The 23,792-nt window shown below is 36.0% G+C and overlaps 1 protein-coding gene and 1 long non-coding RNA gene across 18 annotated transcripts in view; one reads left to right on the forward strand and one right to left on the reverse strand.

The window, feature by feature from the left end:
* Positions 1 to 23,792, forward strand: part of FoxP (forkhead box transcription factor P) — a 308,217-nt gene that overhangs the window by 106,874 nt on the left and 177,551 nt on the right. The window lies entirely within an intron of this gene.
* LOC147909812 (uncharacterized) lies at positions 545 to 17,936 on the reverse strand. Its single transcript, XR_015545186.1, has 2 exons — positions 16,279 to 17,936; positions 545 to 1,048 (listed from the first exon to the last, which is right to left on the reverse strand). It is a non-coding gene; the product is annotated as an uncharacterized LOC147909812 (long non-coding RNA).

Here is a 23,792-nt window from a genome sequence, read left to right on the forward strand (position 1 = left end):
TGTGCGTTGCTTGAAACATAGAAAAATATTAGTCATTTATTTCATAATATGCATCGTATAATATATTATATAATAATACGACATAAATCGTTTTATATCATTGATGAAAGATATTATATTAGTTATTTAATATACCTCGATATGTATAATATTGAAGAAGAATTAAAAACGAAAAAGTAGACTATAACAAGAAATGGTTGATTTCGAGAATGGCATAGAATCGTAATACACACACACACACACACACACACACACACACAATATTTATATTAATTTCTAGAACAAAATTATCGATCATTATTTTTATGGACACCACAGGATATAAAAACTCAAAATCAAAATAACTTGTAAAACTTCAAATCGAAATAACTTATATAATTTGTAAAAAAATTTATGCCATACATCATTGTACTCATTAGATTAGAACAGACTCTACAACTTTTATTATGTCGAAAGATTTATTTTATTTCGTAAAAATTATGTATATCTCTTCGTTCTCTAACACAGATAATTTTTTTTAAGTGATTACTGTGCTCACAATAGAGTTTAATTAGAACCGTTTAATTTGATATTATATTTATTAGGTCTATCTCTGTTAGTTTACAAAAGATAAGAATAGGATGGTCATTTATACGGGAACATTTTTATATTATTTTATTTTACATATTGTATCTTTTGATATTACATTTTTTCAAGCTGTTAAATGAGATTTAACATTTTGAATTCTAAATCCATTATGATTGATTACAAATTAGAAGTCGTAATAAAATTGATTCCGTCGGTGATGGATTAATCGATTGCGCGGGAGCATTTCAAACGATCAAGATATAACCTGACTGCCTATGATCAACGTCTGGTTAAACAAAAATGCGAATAGCAGTAATAAATGCTATTATCGGACATTGTGACAATCGTTTGCGAGCACTCCAGTAACGCGAATGTACTGTCCATTTAATTTCTCGGCAAACAATGGGATGATTACGCACCGATTATATTGTGTCAGAGGGCAGAGATGCGCTGGGAATTCCATGGTCAATCGTTCTATTAACTGTAACAAAAGTAACGAACAATCTTAATTGTAAATCAAAGGTAAATTTTGCATCGTTATGCATGTGTGACGTCTGTGTAATGTAAAAGGTAATGTCAGTGTCAAGAAAATTCAAGAAGAATTGATTCATAATTTCAGAACGTCATTTATGCAAATTTACTCATAAGTAAAACATGCAAAGTAAAATGTAAAAGAAATGTGAATATACGCTATTATTAATAATATTTTCGAAATATACGTGTGAAGGATTAAGCTTTTATTTTTTTATTATGATATAGTTAATTAAAAGTCTGTAGGTAATCATGTACTCTCTAATTTATCAAATTTTTAATAATTATTAAATTAGGACATTGAAGGATTTTGCTGAAGTATCTAAGAACTTAACTAGATACAGATTTGAAAATAATTTTATTAGATCATTAATAATTATGTAGGACACTCAAACTGATTATAAAATGTCAAAACTTTTTGTAGCATTGCTTATCATATTTAAGATTTCTATGTATAATCTGATGGTCCAACTTAATAAAATGATTTTTAGATCTGTATCCAACAAAATTTTAAGATATTAGCAAAATTGTTCCTTCTATGTTGATTAAAATAGAATTAGTAAAATCAAAGATTGATATTCATATTTTTTATTCTTCTCGTATAAATAAAATATTAAATTGAAGCAATGCATTTCCGTACAAATACTGTTTGCACATATCAAGAGTTTATTGCGCTCTGAGGAAGCTATGGAGTACGATGGATGTGCGAAATAATGCCATCAATATATAAAAAGACGAACCCCGGCGCGAGCGCGTCGCTGTCCGGTAATAGAAACCGATTTGTCAAGGTGCCTTTACATTTCCACGCAGCGAGTTTCACATCCGATAACCCGTTTTATCCCACGGGAACCCCGTCCGTATCCTCCTACCACCTTACTCATCCCGGTCGACGAGTCAGAGAATCACGAGGGCATCCCCTTTTCAAACCCCGTCGTACGACGTGAGTGCGTGTCCGAGTGCGCCTACGGCCGCCTCCGATTTCATCTTTCTTGCCTAGAAAGTCGAGTAGATAGGGAATCTTGTAAAATGGCCCGATGAAAGACAAATATTACCGGGGATCACCGGACGAAAGGCGCGATTTATTTTGCGGGATTCTGCGTGGCGACAGTCACGAAGAGATTCCGGTGGCTACGAAATATATACACGGATTTAGGATAGGTTACAACTTGGTTGAAGTTGAGGCATTACAGGCGTAACCGCGTCTGATTTTTTCGTGATTAACAGTTTCTGTGAATTTTTATCTGTTTTATTATATATGTGACATTTATCTTCCATCGTGCGATTAGAATATGATATATTTCGATGTGTCCTATATTATTATTACTTTATATTTTTACATATCGTAAGCGAAAAAATTTAATATTAAAGATATTCATACAATCTCATGGACACATCCATGGAGAGGTTTGGAGGGTTCAAATCCTTCCTGAAAATTTTGATTAAAAGTTATGATTGATAAAAATCTAATATTTTTCTTGTTCAAAATCAAGAACAAGAAAGAGACATTCTGAGTTCTAAAATATTCAGAAAAGCAATTCACTAAAGCAAAAAATTAACTTATGTAGTAAGAATTGATAAAAACCTCCCTAAAAAATAATCTTAGATACGCGCCTATGATATCACCACAGCCTTATTAGACTGATATACATTTTTCTGTGTCAAATAACCTCATGAAGTCGAAAAACACTCCCATTACATAGAATAGAGAAAACAAAAAAAAAACATACATTTTTTCGCTAAAGTTAATATTTTGAACAAAATTAAGTGTAGGAATAAAATTTCCAAAATCCGGACGAGAAAGTCATAATACACTCTCATGAGTCTACGGAACACAAAGAACCACCGATTCATTGCAGGAAAATGCGCGCGTATTCAGAAATCGGAGTATATTTCCGTTGCACCCTCAAAAAGAGAACAAAGAATACGAGAGTGAAAATGCGGCGAGAGAAAGAGAAAAGAGGAGAGGGAAAAAAAGAAAACGATCTCCGCATGCATACGTGCGTGTTAACCCTCCGCCTGACAGAAAATTATAATTACGAGCCGGCATAAAAACTTAAAGCAGTGCTGCGCGTCGCGCCATTCGGCGTTTGTTTCGCGGCGGCTTGGCTCGGCTCAGCTCGACTCGGCTTGGCCCAGCTCGGCTCGATTCGGCGCGGCAGGAGCGGCTGTTAATTGAAAACTACCGAAAAGCACAATTGCGCGAGAATTATTTCTATTCATTAGCCGGATGGCGTTGCTCGGTCGGGCCGACCAGCCGCCGAAAAACTTTTCCTCGGCCAGCCGCTTTTTTTTTTCTCTCTCTCCATCTCCCCCGACTCGCGCCCGCCATCGTTCCACGCCGAAGCCAACCACCCTTTCCGCGGTCTCTATCCGACCGGTCGCGCGTGGCGTAATTATGTAACATAAATACAATCCCTGCCGCGACGTAATTTTTGTGGTATAAGCTCAAAAGCTCGCGCCACCCCCGCGCCACCCCACTAACCTGGCGGCACGTACGGCGGCGGCGGTGGCGGTGGCGATGGCGGGCCTGGCTTCTCTCTCCGCGGAGGGCTTTTTCAGGAACGCTTTCGCAAATCAATTTACGGCGTAACGCGGCCGTTCTCATTGTCCGCAGTGGTACCCGACGGCCGCCTCGTGGCTAAACCTTTTGTAACACCGGCGGCCATTGTTGTGACAGAAAATTATATCGTAATGCTTATTTACGATGAACATTCCGGCAGCCCGGGCCCCTTTGTTGGCTCTTGTCAAGTACCAAATGTAAATGCGTTTGTAATGCCCAGCCGCGACCCTCGATTCTCTCCTCGGATTGTAGATTTTGTTTGATAATTATATACGTGGTTGTATTTCGAGAGGGAGTGATCCTCGACGTCGCGTTGATCATTCGCTAGCGCGTCCGAGCGCAATTTTCTGGACGAATTTCCATTGCCACGTGTTATTTTTACGACGCGAGAACGCCTGCGCATTCATCCGCATCTACCACTCGGCAAAAATATTTTCATACTCCAAAGTTAGCGAATCTCAGCGCGGATGATGCCTTCTTTCTTTCAGCAGGTTGGAATTGTTGCCAGAGTGTGAGAGATTTATAATTCGTACCATACAATATCTAATAATTGCCAAGTACAAAGGTTGAAATTTTTATTGAACGAAATAGTGTCGTAGACGCAATTATTTTATCTCAAATGATGTAATAAATTATATTTGATAGTTTTATTCTAAATTGCTCCGATATGTATAACATATAATTGCTGTTAATTATTTCTTAAATACGTTAAATGTTTTAAAAAGTTTTGTATAAAGATTTAGAACAATCTTTTAAAAGTATCCTGCGTTTATGGTTAATACTTTATCGACTAATCGTAAATAATTGTGTCTGTTAGCCATTGGCAAACGTATCTGTAAACATTTCACGAAGGTGAGATCTAATTCTTATTTTTACACGATTTAGGCGTGATCCCGAGTAAGCCTAGCACTGGAATTGCTCGAAAGACGCTTCTGGGAATTCCAAGGGGTATTTTCGCCAGTCAATGAATTTACAGCCCCTCTTTACCGAGTTCACCCCTTAACCGCTTAACGAGAACTGCTTCGCGGCACGTGAGAAAAAAAAGCTAACCTGTTCAGTAGACGGTGGTAGGAGGCGTAAGCGGTCTTGAGGGGTGAATTAGCGCGAAATAAGTGTAGAAGAGAACACTCGGGGCCGCCTTGACGATAGAAACGAACACGTCGTTGTATGGTCTGCACGTACACGCGACGCACAAACGTAATGCGCGCGCGAATGTGTGTGTGTGTGTGTGTGTGTGTGTGTGTGTGTGTGTGTGTGTGTGCGTCGGACGCTGTCGAGCTCCATAAGAACATCGCGAGGGTGAGTCTTTGAGAAAAGATGGTAAGGGTAGGTACGCCACAGTGGGCGGAAGCGAGAGGGCGGAAAACGACGTAACGCGCATAAAGTAAATTGCCGCGAAATCTCGGCGAGCCTCAAGAACGGCGGTGGATAAGCGAAACAAATAAAATAAGAACGAGCCCGAGCCCGCAGGAGATAACACGAGAAGGGGTAAAAAGGGTACGTAGGTAATATGATTTAAGACCATAAGGTACCGCGCATTCAAAACACGAAGCTTGGCGATTTTTTTCCTTTTAGCAGAATTTTTACAAGCATGAAGTGCTCGGATGATTATTATCAAATTGGATTCTAATATTTGATAATAATCGTGTGGATAATAATGTAACTGATACTGCAAACTGTTTTTCAAATGTAATGTTTTGTTGTAATAATTATTTATAATATATGCCATCCGATTGATCGCTGAACTATACGATCACCTTACGATTAGGAGATACATCTAAAGTTAGAATAAGTGGAGACAAGCTTTAAAAATTCTGTTCCGTTATATCAGTTTGAACTTCCTGGCAATCAGTTTTATAATAGAAAGTGAAGTGATTTCAATTTTTAAGCAGTTATTGTATGTTTTATTTATAGTATGAAGAGATATATACACACAATTATAAATTTCTTATCATTTCAAGATTGAATTTGATAGCGTACTTAGTTTTCTTTCCTTTCAAGTCAATAATTCGATTAGCGAAAGCGTAAAATGTAAGAAAAATTTGTGTTACATTAAGAGTATTTTCTTATTTGTAAAATTTATATATTAATAGCAATACTGTATCATTCAATAGCGATAACATTCTAAGATTAATTGAAGTTAACAATTTTATACGAAAAGCTTTATGATTTTGCACGAGCGCTATATGATACTATAATATAAAGAATTTAATCTTGAATGAGACGCACACATATTACTTTATCTAATTAGTCTCTTCTTCACGGTAACCAATTTCTCAACATATCGTCGCGACGCACGTCACAGCACATAATTATAATGTAAGTGTTCCTTTCCATCCTTGAAAATCTCGACAAGAATTTCGCAGAACATGGCACAAGAGGGATAACGTCCCAGCAACAAAGGCGGCCTCGAGGACTTTCCGTCACGTGTCGCGCGCAAAAAACTAAGAGCCCCATCTCGCGTGTGTGGGGGAGGGAAGAGGGGGAACCCTCGAAAGCATCCGAAAAGAGATTTCCGCGGGGCGGGAAAAGGCGCACGGCCAGACAGAGGAGACAAACGCGGAAAGGAAGAACGAAACGGATGTATGGGTGGACGGACAGACGACAGACAGAACAGACAGACATGCGGGAAGGAATGAAAATAATAATACCCGGTGTGTGACCCTTAGGCCATAAGTGTCAAGCAAGGAAGGAAGGCAGGAAGGAGCGCGTTGAATTTGTCATATTTAAGTCTCACCTATCCTCGCTTCATCTCACGCACACGCGTGTTGCCTAATGTATCGTCCGCGAGGATTATTTCGGGAAGGCTTCAGGAAGGCTTCGGGAATCGAGGGATGAGATCCGGATCTTTTGTAACGCGGTTGCACGCTCCTCTCTCTCTCTCTCTGTCCAATTCTCTCTTCTCACGTGATTGTATCGGGCGAGAAAACATCTTCGGGGTATATCGAGATATGCCAACATTGAAAACAAAAATTATGGTTACTTTTCTAAAAATTTCATAAAGTTATTGTAATATTTTTTAAGAGATTTATTATAAAGAAGTTTTCAATTTTGAATTATAACTTTTGTATTAAGAGCGTTGTATAGGTTTTCCTTCTTTAATAGCAAAATCATTTTTGGCCTTTTGATCCTGGCAAAGCCATCACCATCAATCACACTCATATTATTCATCATATCATTACAATTCGTGTAAGCATCGACGGGCATTTGATTTTTCGCAATATCATAGATGCGCACGAACGTACTCTCGTTGATTCAATTGCGGTTTCCCGTAAACAAGTGCATCGTTTTATTATTTATCACCGTTATTCCGGCCACTTAATCAAAAATATATTACGGGCAATACCTCTCAACGTCTGACATTTTCGATGCCCGGCTATACGAGAGCGAATGATTTCATCAGCGTATTATTAAGTGGGCTTTGATTTTCGATCCTCATTTTGCAAACCAAGCTCTTTGTTGCCTACCAAGCCCGTCGTAAACGTCACAGAGAACACATACCTGTCAAATGAAAATATTCTATTTGCCAAACTATTACTCTAATCATAGGTATTGCATATTTGCTAATTATCAGAACCATTGTGCGCTATTAGGTTATATGTTCTACACTTGGTAAATTCAATTCTGTTACGCATAACTCGATCGACTGGTGGAACGTGCGCCGAAATTTGCGCCATCGTTTGCACTTTTCGCGGTGCCAGTCGAAAAAAATTGTCATTTCGGGAAAGAAAACCCTTACTCGTGAATTTGACATACAATTGATAATCCAATAAAGATCTAGTGGCGAAATTTGTGTTATTTGAAAGTAGATATAATTGATCTCTTTTTCTATTTAACAATGTTACATTTTACTTAATTAAAATTGTTACATTTTTTTTGGTTACATTTTCAAATATATATATATATATATATATATATATATATATATATATATAGCGTTAAGATAAAAAGAAGAGTGAGAAAGTAAAAATCGTAGAGAATGGAGTTAGCAACATGAATGCGTACATACACAATCGTATACGGACGCAACGGGGTTGAGCAAATGAAGTAGATTTGACATAATGATTTCGAGTGCGCGGCGCGCGTACGCCGAGAATTGTTGCTAGTCGGTCGGATCCGCGATTCACCTTGTTCGTTGCAATTTTCATTCCTGTCGATGCGGACTATTACAATTTGATTTCGCGGTGAAAACAAACATTACATTTCGCATCGCGGAAACCCGATTAAACGTATTAATGATGATTTAAACTCCGCGATTTACATCGATCGCAATTAAATGTTTTATTCGCTTAAGTGTTTATGAGCCTTTAGGCTCATTATAAAATATTAAAATGTAAGATTAAAGAAAATTGCTATAAGAAGATTTACTTATGTATAATTACTAGGAATTGCTTATATAATTCTGAACTTTAACTTCAAATTAAATTTATTAAACTGATTTTAATGATTATAAAGGCAAACTAAATCAACTAAACCAAAAAATTCTCTTAATTTTTTAACGTTCACGCAGATCTCCCAGACATAAGTTCTCAAATAGGGCGAGCCACTGATACCAAAAAGTATTCTGTACAATAGCATGTTTATAATGTTAAAATTATATTAAAAAATAGTAAACATACCAATAGGTAATATGTCATTTATTTTTATTTATATCGGTATAGAACACATCTTTAAAAATAATATAATATTAATATTATAAATAATTATACAAATTAATATTATTAATAATGTAATTATAATAATAAATCAATTATTATAATCCTTGTAGTATACTCACAATACATGTTATCACATAACATGTAAATAACTTAAATAATTAAATAAATTAATATTATTAGGTGTTGGAATTAATTCGTAGCGTTTTACAAGTGATGGGAAGTACTTTCATTAATGTATTTTTTAATGCTCATGTGAAATAAATAACATTCTTTCATTAAAAAACGCTACGAATTAATTCCAACACCTAATAATTTTTTAAAATTGTGAATCATACTTAACTTTTTAATAATTTAAAATTTAATTATAAAATATTATTTCCAAGAAGAGCAATGAGTTTGTTCTAAATAAAAATAAGTTACTTTTTTAAAAATTTGTATATATTATTTATCTCTTTAAAAAAGCTTATAACTTAAGAATTTAAGCTTATAATTTAAGAATTAAAATTTTCAACAGAATTATTCTGAAAAGATCATTTATGGGTTGAATGACTCTAAGATTAATTAAGGCTAAAAATTATACCATAAAAATACCTATCAAAGTTGCACAATAACTTTTGAGTTATAAGCGATCAAAATTGACTAATAATATCGCGTATAATTCGCGCTCAAATCAGTTTGTAATTGCAATTATATGCATATCGATTTCTCTTATTTATTATTGATTTTCTGATTGTCTGATATTAATTTTTACTGCTCAGCTGATTTTGTCTTGGTTACTTAAACGCGGATATGTATATTGCGCGCAGCAATCAGTTGATGAACTGATAAGTTAATTACTCGTATATTTTAACAGCTGTATACAAGTTCAAGCGAATAAAGTCGAGCTATTAATTAATATAGATATAGAAAATATATGAAAAATTAAAATAAAATTGGCGCATTATAAAAATAAATATAGTAAACAATTATTAACCCGTTATTTGTTGTTAAATAAATTAATTGGTAAGTATACTATACGTATATGGATTGACTGTAAAATATTTTCTATTTTTTTACTTATACTTGTGATGTATACGATATTGAAAAAAAATCTTATATTTTTTGGTGGCACTATATAATATTTAACTTTGAGAAGTAAATGCTAACATAGAGTAATAAATATATTTCATGAAAAGAAGAAAAAGATAATAAAGTAATAATTTTATTAGCTTTATTACTTTATTATAAGAATTATTAATAATTTTTTCCTGTGATTATAAGATACGACGAATACGTCGCATATATCCATATTATGTATATACATATATTTGTCTTTTATTTTATATATATATATATATATATATATATATATATATATATATCTTTCATCAATATTTAGTCAAGGAAAAATACCAATATATTGCAATTAGCAATGTGTACTGAAATTATAATATTGCGAGAATTATCTCTAAAGACTCAAACGACTTAATACGGTATGGCTTCGCGGTAATTGCTACAAAAACATTAGATCTCCCTTGCATGAATCGACCATGAACATAATTATACCCTCTAGATCAATAAGCTCTTATTATGCTTACACATCGGCACAAATGAGGCTATCGCAAACAGATGTACGTTTTGTATGTTTGTTAAGACATTTTCAACAAAAACTACATACTATTTTTACGATTTGAGCGACTTGTTCCTTTTCTAGGCTATTATAATTTAATACTATATTCAATGACTACAATGAAATTGCAATTTGATGATTAATTTGACTACAACCATTTTATAATTTGGAAAGCAAAAATTAAAGGTATCGTATAGATAAGCAACGAATGTGTCCTTTTAGCTTTAAGATATAATATAATGTAGGTTGTCCTTGTTATAAATAATTAATAGACACATTTATTATAAGTACTGTTTACAAAATAAATATTATAGTGAATAACCATACATGCGACAAATATCGTATATTATGAATATCGTTCAAATTGATCTGACAACTGACCAATTATGGTTGGATATTTTGTTCGTCACTGTGATGGTTTTCGCCTATGCGGGTAAACCGATACGTTCGTAGTTTACAAATGTAACAGTGGTGATGGTGGTTTTGCTATGGCACGGTTGTATACGTATTATTGCGGGGTGTGCCTGTTCGTTTCTCCTACCTTCTTCTTGGCATCCCCTCTTGGCACCCTTACAGGGTAAACAACTAACATACCCATCCTATGCAACCAGTGCCACCCGAGGGTTGTGTCTTCCGTCTACGAGGCATTTAGCCTTCGAGAGATGAGCATAAATGTGCTGTTTTATCGATCGCGTGTATCTCTAATGATATTTCAACTCGTTAATAATTTTCATTTATCGCGTGTTTTTTTTTATAAGCACAAGTAATAATTCTTTTATCTCTTATTATCTTTTTATATTTTCTTACTGTACTGTTTTAGAAACTATAAAATTATACATTCAACACAATTATCTTGACATTATGATAACGCATGAAATTATTAATATTATTAATATTATCCTCTTTGCTTGTAATGAAACAATTTTTTTTCCTGAATTAATAATCCAACTATTAAAAAAAAAATACGATTACGTGCAAAACGATTGCTTTGAAGGAAATAATAAATGTTGCTTTTTTTTTAGATTAGTCTATTGTTGTATTATTAATAAAAAAAATATAATTTTGACTCCTGTGGATTTTACAACTTTTTTTATAATGCATGAAGATACTATTGGAAAATTTAAGAGCTCATGTAACATTATATTCAGATACGCTTGCGAATCAGCTTTGACATCGAAACGAGCTTGGTGTTTCGAGCTTCTCTTTTTGATCTCTTGTGCTTCCTGCATTTCACTGTAAACAACAGGCATACCCACCCTGGACAGACATTGCCGACCCCGAGCGAGGCCTCCCACTTGCAAGGCACCACCCCTCATCAGTCGGTCTGTACAAATATACTATTGTATTGATCCTATACCTTTTCCACCCGCTACGTTCCTTTTGTTCCCGGGGATCCTCGTTTTACATTTTAGCCGCTTCCGCGAAACAACTAATGTGCACCGAGTGTGTTGACAGTAACTGTCTCGCTATTGTTGCACCCTCTCGACTCGCGCTGTACACCCTCGCGCCCGTTCGTCCGCGCGGGGGAGGCCGATGGCGGATCGTCGTGCCGTGTGCAGAGCCCGCGGGGCTCTTCCGTTCGATTCTTCCTACATTTTGCGATAAATCGACTCTCCCTCGTCCCCAGTGCACCTGAAACTTTGCGACGCACATACATGTATCGGGAATCGAAATAAAAAGAAACGAGAGTCGAAAAATCGCGATTAATATATCTACTTCGATTGTAGGTATCGTAATTGAGTTGAAAATGATATTTTATTAATATCTTTATTATTATGTATATTTGATGTATAGATTATTATAGAAAATAATTACATAAATTCTCTCTTATTGATTGATGAATTATGAAGATTGGTTTAAATTCGTAAGCGATAACTGCAAATAGTTTTCATTGTGTAAAACATATGCTTACTTGTAATATTTCTGATGTCTTTTCTTTTCTAAAAAGATTATCTCAGAGGAATAAGAATAAGTAAGTGGACATGGAGATCGATTTAAAGCTATTAACAGTTTGAAGCTATTAAATTAATATATGACGGAAAATTCCGCCTTTAAGATGTGAGAAAAGTTAAGTAAAAATAATCTACTAATTATACATATATATAGATCGACTAAAAATTGTGTCTAAAAATCCGTGCTGTTGATTTAATCGCGAAATAGCGATTAAAAGACCGATGTGTTATTTTAGCAGAAGTGGAATATTCTCGCGACTTAATTAAGGCGAGCTGCTAAAAATGTTTACCGGTTGCGCTTCTCCGTTGCATCGCCGAAAAATCGAACGCGGGGAAAAAAATTCCCCTTCGTGTAACTTCTAATTTCAGAAAACCACAACGGTATTTTCGAGGCGTCGGTTGTAACCGTTCCATGAAATTAGTTTCGCGGGGAACTCTATTTCGTTTCCATCGTATCACTCCGTGCCGAACATTCCGGATTTTCGCGCGATCATAAACTCGTGCATACGATGCATACTCAAATTGCCTGTGTGGCTCGATGCACATGGTACAGGGCAGTGCGAGCGAGCACATATTATTCGTTTAATAATCGATAGAATCACGTCATCGCGTGCACACCTCGCTGCATATAAAGCCCCTTTGCAGTCTTACTTCTCGGCTCGCCGGTGTTAATGCACGTTACGTGCTGTTGTTGCGAAACGCCGGTGAAAAGCAATAAACGCATTATGCATCGCGGGCGCTTATTATTGAGGAGAATTGAGGCGAATGCTGATTCTCAGCCGAGCTAGCGATAGCGAAAAACTAGGACGCGAAACATATTTTCGAATAATTACCAACACAGATGATAGTTATTTTCATTGATTACATAGTACTGATAATGATGATTTTTAGAAATAATAAAGGAATAGGGTCTTTTAGAACAATTCTAAAAGACTACGAATTATGTTAATCGCTTGTTGCAATAATTGTTGCCTGCGTGATATACATACAATAACAGAAATATGTTTTTTTACATACTATACGTATGTTATTAGCTTTATTTCTAATGACGAAAAAAACGAAACTAGATAATAAAAGTTTGTTTGAGAGATAGATACTTTTGAGATTTAAATATATAAACTTACCTTTAAAAATTACGCAAATTATAAGTTAACAATAATTTAAATTATGATAGGTATACATTACGAGTATTTATAATACCGCTAATGTATTTTCTATTAAAAGAGGAGCCACATTTTCTAAACTGCTTTCTATTTTTTCTACAATTACAATCTCAATCGATAAATAAATACATGGCTTATTCATCTAAACATTGGAGATTTATAAAGACAATATTTAAATAAACACTCTTAGAGAAGTGATAGAAGTGACCATAAGAATATATGATTTATCTTATTTCTCTTATTATTTATTAATCGTATTTAATGTAACGTACGTATCTTGCGTATTTACTTATCGATCTCGACGTTTTGTAACCACGTAACTTAATCCATTTGAATTCGTTTTCACCCCGCTTGTACGCTAGCAGCTCGTAAGCTTGCAATTTCGCGCGTCGCGACGCGTTCGTGAAAAATAATTCCCACACGGATGACGGAGCGGTGTGTCGCGCCGAAATCTCGACGCGGCCGCGCCGTTCAGCCGGTTCGTCGCTATTCGCGAAGCATTCGCGCGTAATGGACGAGGGCCGCGTATACGTAGGCATACATGCAAACAGGTATCGTAACGATCGTAACGCATCGAGGTCGAAGTAACCGGCAAGGTAACGAGCAAAAAGGATTGCACTAACGAAGTGCCTGACGGTAACTTGCTCCGGGTCCAGGGCAATAATGTCCCCCGCTGGTAAACTCGTGTTTGCACAACTCTTTGTCCCAGAAGTACACGCCGACACACTAGCAGTTCTCACACACACACGCGCACACGCATACACTCTGTGTGAGCAATGCCCGATGCCCGATGCGACGTGCACAAAGAGGCGAAGACACGGACGAACGGCCAACGACTCCTGCCCTCGTGCTCCGACCTAAGTTTTTTTTAGTTGTTGTATGCATAATAGTGTTAGGATTCATTAGCAATCAGAGATGGGTCGGCCGGTCTGGCCGGAGGATTGTTTACCGGTGGTCCAGCCGTTTCACTCACGCCTCTCTTACGCCTCGGCAATCCGCGGCTGCAATCTCCTCCTGCTGTTCCGCAGCGTTGCAGCCGTGAGAATTTATAGCTTAGTAGGTGAAGAAACGGCGATGATGGCCTGAATTCTGCGATCTGTCAAGGAATCGCGTTAATTCTCTTACTTATGATACTTTGAAACTTGAGAGATTTCAGAGAGAAAAGATGAGATTTACGTAAAGTTTGATAATTAGATTGCAATAGTTGCAGGAATTTATAATACAGTGTTATTTCTGAAGTTTTTTTTTTTTTTTCAAAATAGATGTGTAATTCGTCGTTATATCGAATAATATAATACAAATAAATTAATATAAATGAATTTAGGCTCTGCAGTAGAAGTAAATTATAAATTTTAAAAAGTGTCAATAAAATCTGATACTATATGCATAAATGTATTTACATAGATAATATACAAGTATGAACGTTTTTGTTAATACACAGAATCCATTTGATTCGTAGAATCAAAGAAGAATTTGAAGAATAAAATCGATAAGAATAAAAGAAACATTGATTAAACTCTCTTTGTTATAAAACTAATATGACGTTCGAGATTTATTGAAAATATTCAAGTGAAATAAGTACTGTATGATACATTGTATTTCAGCGCTGCATTATAGAAACGTTAGAAATCGATAAATTACTCTAAAATAGGTAGTTATTAGAGATCGGGCATAAATTTATTCGATCGTATGCATTTAATTGGAACGAATTGACAGGCGCGCGCGAAACGAGCGCGATGATGCGTAATTTCCATCGCGCGATCATGTCCGGTGAGCCGCGCATGAAGAGGTGCGACGATAGCGGAAAATCGCTCGGGAGTCTATTTATAATTTCGTCTCATTCATTCGGAAAACAATCAAACGCGCTGCGAGATCGTGCGGAACACGCGTCGCGGACGCGTTACCGATCGCGGACGTAGGATAAAAGCGACAATGAAAATACACTCGCGGCAAAAGCGACAGGCCGCGCGAGATAGCTTATGCTTCCGGGAAAGTGGCGAAGGTTGTCAGTTTAACTCGCGCCATCACTTTAACGTCGCCTCGTGGTCTGTTTAGTTTTGCCGTCCAACTCGCGCGGCGAGTGTCGTGCCCGTCGTGTTCGATGGCGGACACAAACACGAAGCACGAAGTAGTGCGAACCGACGAAATCGACGAGCAAAATACGACGCGATGATAATCGTTCCTTTGACTTGAGTTTATTCGTGCACCATTCCATCGAGATGTTTATTTGACGAGCAAAGTGGATGACGTTATGCGCAACTGCCGGTTTTTTTTTAATTTGCAAAAAAAAAATTGAAGAGCCAGTTATTTCGCAGAATAGTGACGTATTTGTTAGGTAATGCAGTACTTTTAAATGTTGATTAGATGACTCACATTCAATTAGGAATTTTAAATTAATGTTATTCGGAAGATAAACTTTGATGAACACTCTTCTAATGTACAAATACAGAAAGAGAAGAAGATACAAATAAAAAAAAAGAATAAATTTTAAATTTTAAAAGTGCCGAAAAAAAATATTAGGTGTTGGAATTAATTCGTAGCGTTTTACAAGTGATGGGAAGTACTTTCATTAATGTATTTTTTAATGCTCATGTGAAATAAATAACATTCTTTCATTAAAAACGCTACGAATTAATTCCAACACCTAATATTTTTACGTTTTAATTAAATCTTAATTGAGATTAATATAATAAATGTTAATTGAAATTAAATCTTAACAATATACTAATTTATCTATAAATTTCCTCTTTAAACAGAAACTATCTTTCTAAATAATACAATATTAATTTTTTCAAATAATTTTTATTATACCATTCTCATTAAAGATTTATTATTACAGATAATAAAGCAAAAGATAAATTATTAATGTATAATCTGTGCTAAGTAAATCAAATATACGCATTCAAATACGCATTAAAATGTTATTCACCATTGTAACGATATAACAAAATTTCCTTATGGCTACAATCGTGTATGAAATCATCGGAAAAAAACTCGCGAGGGAATATTCGCTTTGACCCACGAACAGCGTCATTTTTTGCGAGGGGTGATATTATACAAAATTACTGCAACAGTGAAGGATAAAATATGCAGTCGAGTTAGTAAATGCCGTCCATTATAAATAGGCGCATGACACGAAGCCAGAATAAATATCGCGATATCCTATTTCCGGCGTGCGATCCCCGGATCGGTGTTTATTTTATTACTTTTTCATGAGATTTCAGTGAAGTGTAAATACCGTGGAAAATGCAGGAATACAAGCGACTAAACATAACGATTATAAGCGCCCGAGGCTTCGATGCATCGTGGCTTGTTTTCAATGCAGTCGCATTGAACTGCAGCCTGCATTCCAGTTCCATGCCTCATCCCCATCGTTGCTGTTCGAGCCGGAACTGCGCACTTTGTGAAATGTCATGACCGATCTGAAATGAGAAAAATGCATCGCGCAACACATTGAATGAACACATCGAGTCATCGCAATTATGGCGCGAGGGAAAATTTTTTGCATCGGTCGTCGAAAAAATTTGCGCGTAATAAATAATATCGTTAGCGTGTGTAAGAGCATATGCGTTGAGTATTTTAAGAATTGAATTAAAACATGGTGCAATTGCATTTGAGTCGAAAACATATACAAACATATTTTTGCCACAATCATTAATTTTACAAAAAATACGATTTTATAATGCCATTCATGCAGCAATATTTTTTTTTAATAATTAAATAATAAAGCAAATTAATTCATTTTCATTTTATCATGATATATTTTAAGTAAAAATGAAGTCTAAATATGTATCAAATTTTTTATACTTTGTAATATAAATATATCATATGTCATAATATAGTGAAAACATTTTACGACAATTTTAGTCTTTCTTTTGATATTTGAATGATTAACCGATATTTTGTATACGCACTATTTTAGTAAAGTGAGAAAATAATGAACCTAGTCAGAAACGCGTGATACTTTTATTACACAAATATTCTCATTCCTTTCTTAATATGACAAATTAAAAGTCTAAATTACCATGAAATTATCTTATGGATTTTTTCTGATACTTATTAAAATATTACGAAATTTATTCATACACACATAAATTTTAGGGAAATTATTGTTTTATTTATGATTAAAGAGCTTTTTTGAAACCGTGCATTATAAAAATCTGTTTGTGACGTATATTATTTATTACTAACAATAAGTATCTATATTTATTTAATGTTATAATATTTAATCTTTTTAATTATAAACCTAAATTAATGTAGATTATAGTTTTTCAGAGAATCAATTTAGTATATTTTCATTTATTGCATATTTAATCATTTTGGTTAAAATAAGATGTAGAAGCATTATCAAGAAGCTATTACTAGAACTTATTTACTTTAAATAATAATCTATTTTATTTAAAAATAACATAAGTCGTTTTATTTGCTCTGTGTTATAAATTCGATAAATACTTTTGCAATCTTTATATTCTGTCTGTAAATAACGCTTATTATTTGGCAGTTACTAATAATCTTTAGACATTTGTTATTCAAGGACGTATTATTATCTCTTTATTATCATTTTAAATTTTGTATTATTCTGCAGATAAAAAATAAAAAAATAAAAAAATTATTTGTTCAAATATTTATAAATCATAAAATAATTTTTAAAAGCGGAAATATAAAGAATTTGCTATAAATGAAGAAATGTAAGAAGAAGGAAATATATATCGCGTGACATATAATATAAGTAGAGAATGTGATAAATAAGCACGCTGTCATTATAAAAGTAGGATAGTAAAAAAGGAACATTTTGGTCAAAAGGTTTAAGGGCACGGAGAGGTGGCGGAGATAATTTTCAAACATTAAAAATGATATTAGAGCAGAAAACGCCGCGGGCATGAAACGGGGATGAAACGGGGATGTAAGCGGCAAGAAGGCTGAGACGGAATAAGTGCGGGTGGAGAAAAGTTGGTGTATAAACAGAAGTTACGTAAGTACATTACAAACTGTAATGGCGAATCGGAGCCGCTCGCTGCTTGGTCTACGCCTGGCGAAAGTGGGCTCTTCAACCGCCCCCGAGAAAGCAACCCTCGGCATTTATTATGCTATATTGTTACAAGGAAATTGCGTTTTTATAAGTGGAGTCGCGGCGAGATCGAACCGCAAAGGGTGTGTCTTTTACCCTGCCTTGCTATAAATTGCAAAGATATAATTGGACCGATTATTTCGAAAAGAGGTGATCAATATATCACTTAATAAGGGAGACAGAATCATTGTAATATGCATATTGAGAGGAAAATACATAAGTCTATATTATTTTAATTCTTTTGTTATATTATTTGCTGGACAATATACATAGGATACTTTTAATTTTCTAATTTATTCAAAAAATACAATTCATACACAAATGATTTTTTGATTATATTTAATCTGCACGAAATATTTATCTTTTTATTAAATCCAATGTAATTAATACAATTTAAATCGCTTTACAGATAAGACAAAATTTATTTTAAATGCTAAATTTAATTTTACAGGGTTTAATATAAATTTTTGTATCTTTGATTTTCCAGATAAACAATTTTATTACTAATAATTATAAGGCGCTTCGCAATTATCGTTTATTATTCAAATGCAGATAGGCGTGGTACATGCATTATTAAAATATCGTGTAAAAATGTCCCATGCAGTCGTAGGACAAAATAATATAAAAATTAATTCGATTTATATTATTGAAAATAATGTATAAAACAATAAAGTATCTCAATTACATAAAATGCATAAATCTGTTTTATTGATAAAAGTTTACATAATTTTCTATGATAAAATTACAAATTTTGAAAGTTTTATTCTTCTGTATATAAGAATAATAATTATTACTTTATTAAATAATGTTTATTCCTTCATTTGAAAATGTCCCAGAAACAATTTCTTAAAATAGGATAGTAAATATAAATATATTGCTTTACTTTTTAATCCACTTCTATTATTATAATTATTATAATATCGAAGCGCACTGCTTTTCATTTTATAACATATTATTTCGTAATATGCGGATAAATATTTAAAATATAACAATTAAATTGACGCGTTATATTTTTTCATGCAATACTTCGATCAATTTTTATTCCTTCAAAATTTCATACTTTACAGAAGATAAAACAGTCACCTGAAAATTGCGTGAATACGATTGTTCGAGATGAGGAAGTGTGAATTTGAGCTTTTGTACATTAATAACGGAAGCGGAGAACGTGGTGCATTTCCTTGCAGACTCCGCATCCCTCTTAGAAGAATAGATAAAAGCGCGGAACGTAGGGATGGCAGAGGGAGAGCGAACTCGGGTCGGCAGCATGTTGCACGATCGTAAACACTTTGCATATTTCCCGTTCCATTCGCGGACCCTCCAACCTACCTACCACCACCTTTCCAACGATCTTCCGTCTCTCTCTTATATACGCGCGTTATATAGCACCGGTTTGCAATTAGCTAAAATCGATCGCGTGAAAGTGCACGATGGTGCCGACCATAGGCCTTCTCTTGTGTATTTCTGGCGACGCACGATACCGACCGCTCTTTTGCACTACACCTTTCGCTCCTTTCATTATAATAACGCGCAATTGCTGGCTGTTCCTAACGTTATTTATGTCGCGTTATATTTTGACTTGCGTTCGCGTTTCATAATTGCAGTGGTTTTAATGATTGCCTACACGAGACATATACAACGATATATAAAATTATGACAAGAAATATTCAAAAATTTATATATATATATATAGAAACTTCCGAGCTTCTAAGAATGAAAAATGAGATTAGAAATTGGTGAATAAATATGAATACATTTTAATATTTCATCATATTCTATATCTACTCCGTTAATCGTAAAAGTTTCATCGTTTGAAAGGGTGTTTATTCACGATTTCGAAATATTTTTCCTTCCCTGCACTCACGATGGCGGAGCGAAACAATATGATAAATAAACGTCAAAAAGTACATGAAAGTATTATTCAGTAACTCCGCTACATTTAATAAAATCCCCGCTATCTCCGAATATCTGTAGCGCGAATATCAGCACTATCTCTAATCCCCTCATACCCCAGTCTTTCCTTCAATCTCGAAGTTCTATCCATCCCTCTCTCTCTCTCTCTTTTTCTCTCTCGCGTCTCTTACCGCGAGACTCTCCCAACCACCACCCGCCCTTCCGCCGTCCCCGCGAGGCAGAAAATCTGAGAGCGAGATAATTACGGTTGGAAGCGCGGATATTATTTAACCAACATTTCGCTGCGCAGACTGAGGGAGTGGATGAGCAAAGGGTAGTCGGGCAGAGGGAAGGTAGATGGGAATCGGAGGAGAGCTCGGGGGTGTTCTTACACGAGCGGCCCAATCAAATATAACAGCGGTCGGTACAACACCGGCTAATATCGCAGTGCGGTGGAAATTCCTTCCGTGTTTTCAAATCTTCTCTCCCCTCCCTTTTTTCCCAAAGAAAAACACCCGATCGCCTGCATTTCTCGCGGCGGCGCGCGCTCAAATATTTTACTTCCGCCGGAAGAAATATAACCGAGACTTAATCCACGCTCCGCCTGTTCCAATGCGCTCCGCAACCGGCAGACGTGAATGTTTTGAAAACTGACTGATTTCATATCAGCAGATTGAGAAAGCCGATATGCAAATTATCCTTTCTCGGTGGAGATCGTCGAGATCCCAGAGAGGATCTAAATGCTTTATTGATTTCGCGATATTTTTGTGTTGTGCTTTCTGCACACTTGCTGATTGCATATATATAAATTATTATTTCATATCAGATATTCCTTCAAGTGTTAGATAATTAATATATGAAATTTACATATTTTTTATTTTTATGAATAAATTGGGCATATTAATCAGATAGCTAAAAATCAGAAACTTTCGTTTGTCTGATTATTATAACTCGAGAAGCTGGACATACGCCAATGTGGGAGTAACGCGGCAGCTATTTTTCCGCGGGATCTTGATATTCATGCTAGTTTTACTACTGACACGAAAGAACCGAGCCAATTTTATGCGGGCATCCCGTCGTTTGCAACATACGAGAAAAAGTCTAACAATAAGTCGAAACACACAGTGAAGAAGCGGCATTCATTTTATGAATAATTCATCGATCGTGGAAGGTATTAACGCGCGGCACGAGCCGAACAGTAACATGTAAATGAAGCGATAAATTTTGCATGGACAGGTTGTGAAGTTCCTCGTAACCCCAATTTGGCATAGTTTCGCTATCTTTCCTTCTTCCTCTCCCCCCTATTTTTTCTTTCTCTCCCCGCAAATCGTTAGTGCTTACGCTCGTAACTTCGAACCACTTAAACGCACGCGTGAGGTAGATTTAAATAGGGAAATTTAAATAAATATAGATTTTCTATATGTCTTGGTACAGCACTTACAATAGAATGCTTATAATGCTGTCGGAATAACAATTACAAGCTTTGTATAATCTTCGTCTTAAGTACGATCCATCGTAAACGACCGAATACCTATGACTCGCAAATTGCGCGTTCGCCACAATAATCACTCTTGCGATCGCGTCGTTTTCTACGGCGTTCCATCCGGATACAGTTTCATCCCACGAGACCATAAGGCTTATCCGCCAAGAAGATCGAGCTACCCGAATCCCATCAAAATCCGACAGAACTGTTTCAACGCCCCTCACGTCGCTGCCAACCCCCTTTCTCCAAGTAGTTGCCGAGTAAAAGAGAATCGGGGGCGGAGGGTAATGGTGGCGCGTTGCGGTTTTCAGCTTTTACGACCGAATTACGACTTTTCAACTATTTTTACGAGAGTTGTTTCAATTATTTCACCAATTTGCAATTAAGAGCGCGGCGCACCACCCCCGCGGGAGTCGATGCCGCCGACGATAGGGGCCGCAAAGGGTTGGCGCCTCTCTCGAGCTTTATGGGGCTGATAATTTCGTGATTAGCCAATTAAAGGAAAAAATTAAATAGTACAGCCGGCAGGGATCAATTGCGAAACAGATTTCAGCTGCTGATAGAAAAGATTTATAAAACGTTATTGTTTTTGTATGATTATTGATTAAGTAATCAAAAAACTTGCGCAAAATTTTGTTATGTCTACTGATTTCGTAGAGACAGTAGTTTTTCAATTTAATTTTTCGGTGTATGAAAAGAAAATCAATTTTTGTTTTAAAAATACTTTATACGTATATTATTATATAATTATATTTTTCTGTAATATATACGATATATTGCAAATTATATTTTTTCCTGTAACAATATATCTTCATTTTATGGCCTTTTCGACTGCAGTGGATTCGAACCGATCTGGTTGAATTAATGACTCTACTATTGGTACAGCATGTAACGTCAACCAATAGTATAGCATATGACGCCATTAATCCAACTCAGATTGGTTCAATCCTACCACAGTCGAAAACGCTATTAATATAATGTTAAATACATTTATATTCAAATAGCTTTAACGTTTATACGTAAAACATACATAAATGCGCTATGAACCAACGATAGCTAGTGTCTGCATTGCATCGAAAAGTGACATTATCTTACAGCCAACTTGTAATTCGACAATCATCTAACTTTAAAGTTGCGCTAGAGCGGGCAATATAAATTCGTTATTAACCCCGTTACGCACGCATCGTCCGCGCGACGAAACCTCTCACGCGATGGGGGGAGGGGGAGGTCTGAAACTTTTCCAAGCTCTGTTACTACAGTCGCGTTGTATTCCTTAATGACAACAAGGGAATAGAAGACAATTTGTAGCTTCCCGTCTTCGCCGGCCCGACGCGTTCGCCGGCGGTAGGACTTTTAAAGCTGGTCCGATGCGGTCGAGCAGGTCAGCATTTGTTCATTGCCGGCACGGCCGATGGGTAGCGGGGTTGTTGGCATCGCGGCCGAGGGTTTCGCCAGGCAGGAGGAGGGGGAGGGGGCGCAGCTCGAAGGAGCTAGCGGCGCGGAATAACGGTAAGTCTAGTGTTTATTTGATGGCCCGTAATCACGCTATTTTGTCATCAACGGTAGGCCTCCTTCCGCGATGTATACCGATGTAGGGGCTGACTCCGCACTTATACTCGCCCTAACTCACCCACTCCCGACCACCCACTCGAGAAGGAGGGACTAATTCGAAGCATCGTTGCCGCAGCACCGGGGCGCATCTTACTTCCGGTATGATTCTAAAACGTAGGGAGGCATAGCACGCGCGGCCCCGACCGGCGCGAACGGGCCATGATGCACGTACGCAAGGTGCAATCTCGCAACAGGAGATACCCTTGATATTCCGGCATTTCCATTGCTCTTCCGACCTGACTGCCGCCCCGCGATACGCATGCACGCACGGCGCGGTCGTACGCTGCAATTAATCCGTGACGGTGCGAAACTGCGAAATATCTTTCCGAGACTTTGGACAGTCTCGAGAATTTGTTGGTCTTTACAATGGTATCATTAATACCTGCACGCGAGATAACCTGTATCGATATAATACGTATGGAAATGATGATATTTACGTTTACGAAGTTTATCCTGCAAACACGATTTGAAAAAAAAAAGACTCGCGTTACGATAAACAAAAAAATATTTTTTTGATAAAAAAACAACAGTACATGACTCCGGTGTGTAAACTTTAAACTTATAATAAAATAGACGGTTACAGGGATTGCCAAATTCTACTATTTTTATGAATACGTTTCAGTTGATTATTACTATATGTATTGATATTACAAGTAGTTATAAAGTAAGGAGCTTTATCTTCTATATTGTCCGTGCAGTG

This window comes from Acromyrmex echinatior, chromosome 5 (genome assembly GCF_024713525.1).
Source record: "Acromyrmex echinatior isolate Ae372 chromosome 5, ASM2471352v2, whole genome shotgun sequence".
NCBI lineage: Eukaryota > Metazoa > Arthropoda > Insecta > Hymenoptera > Formicidae > Acromyrmex > Acromyrmex echinatior.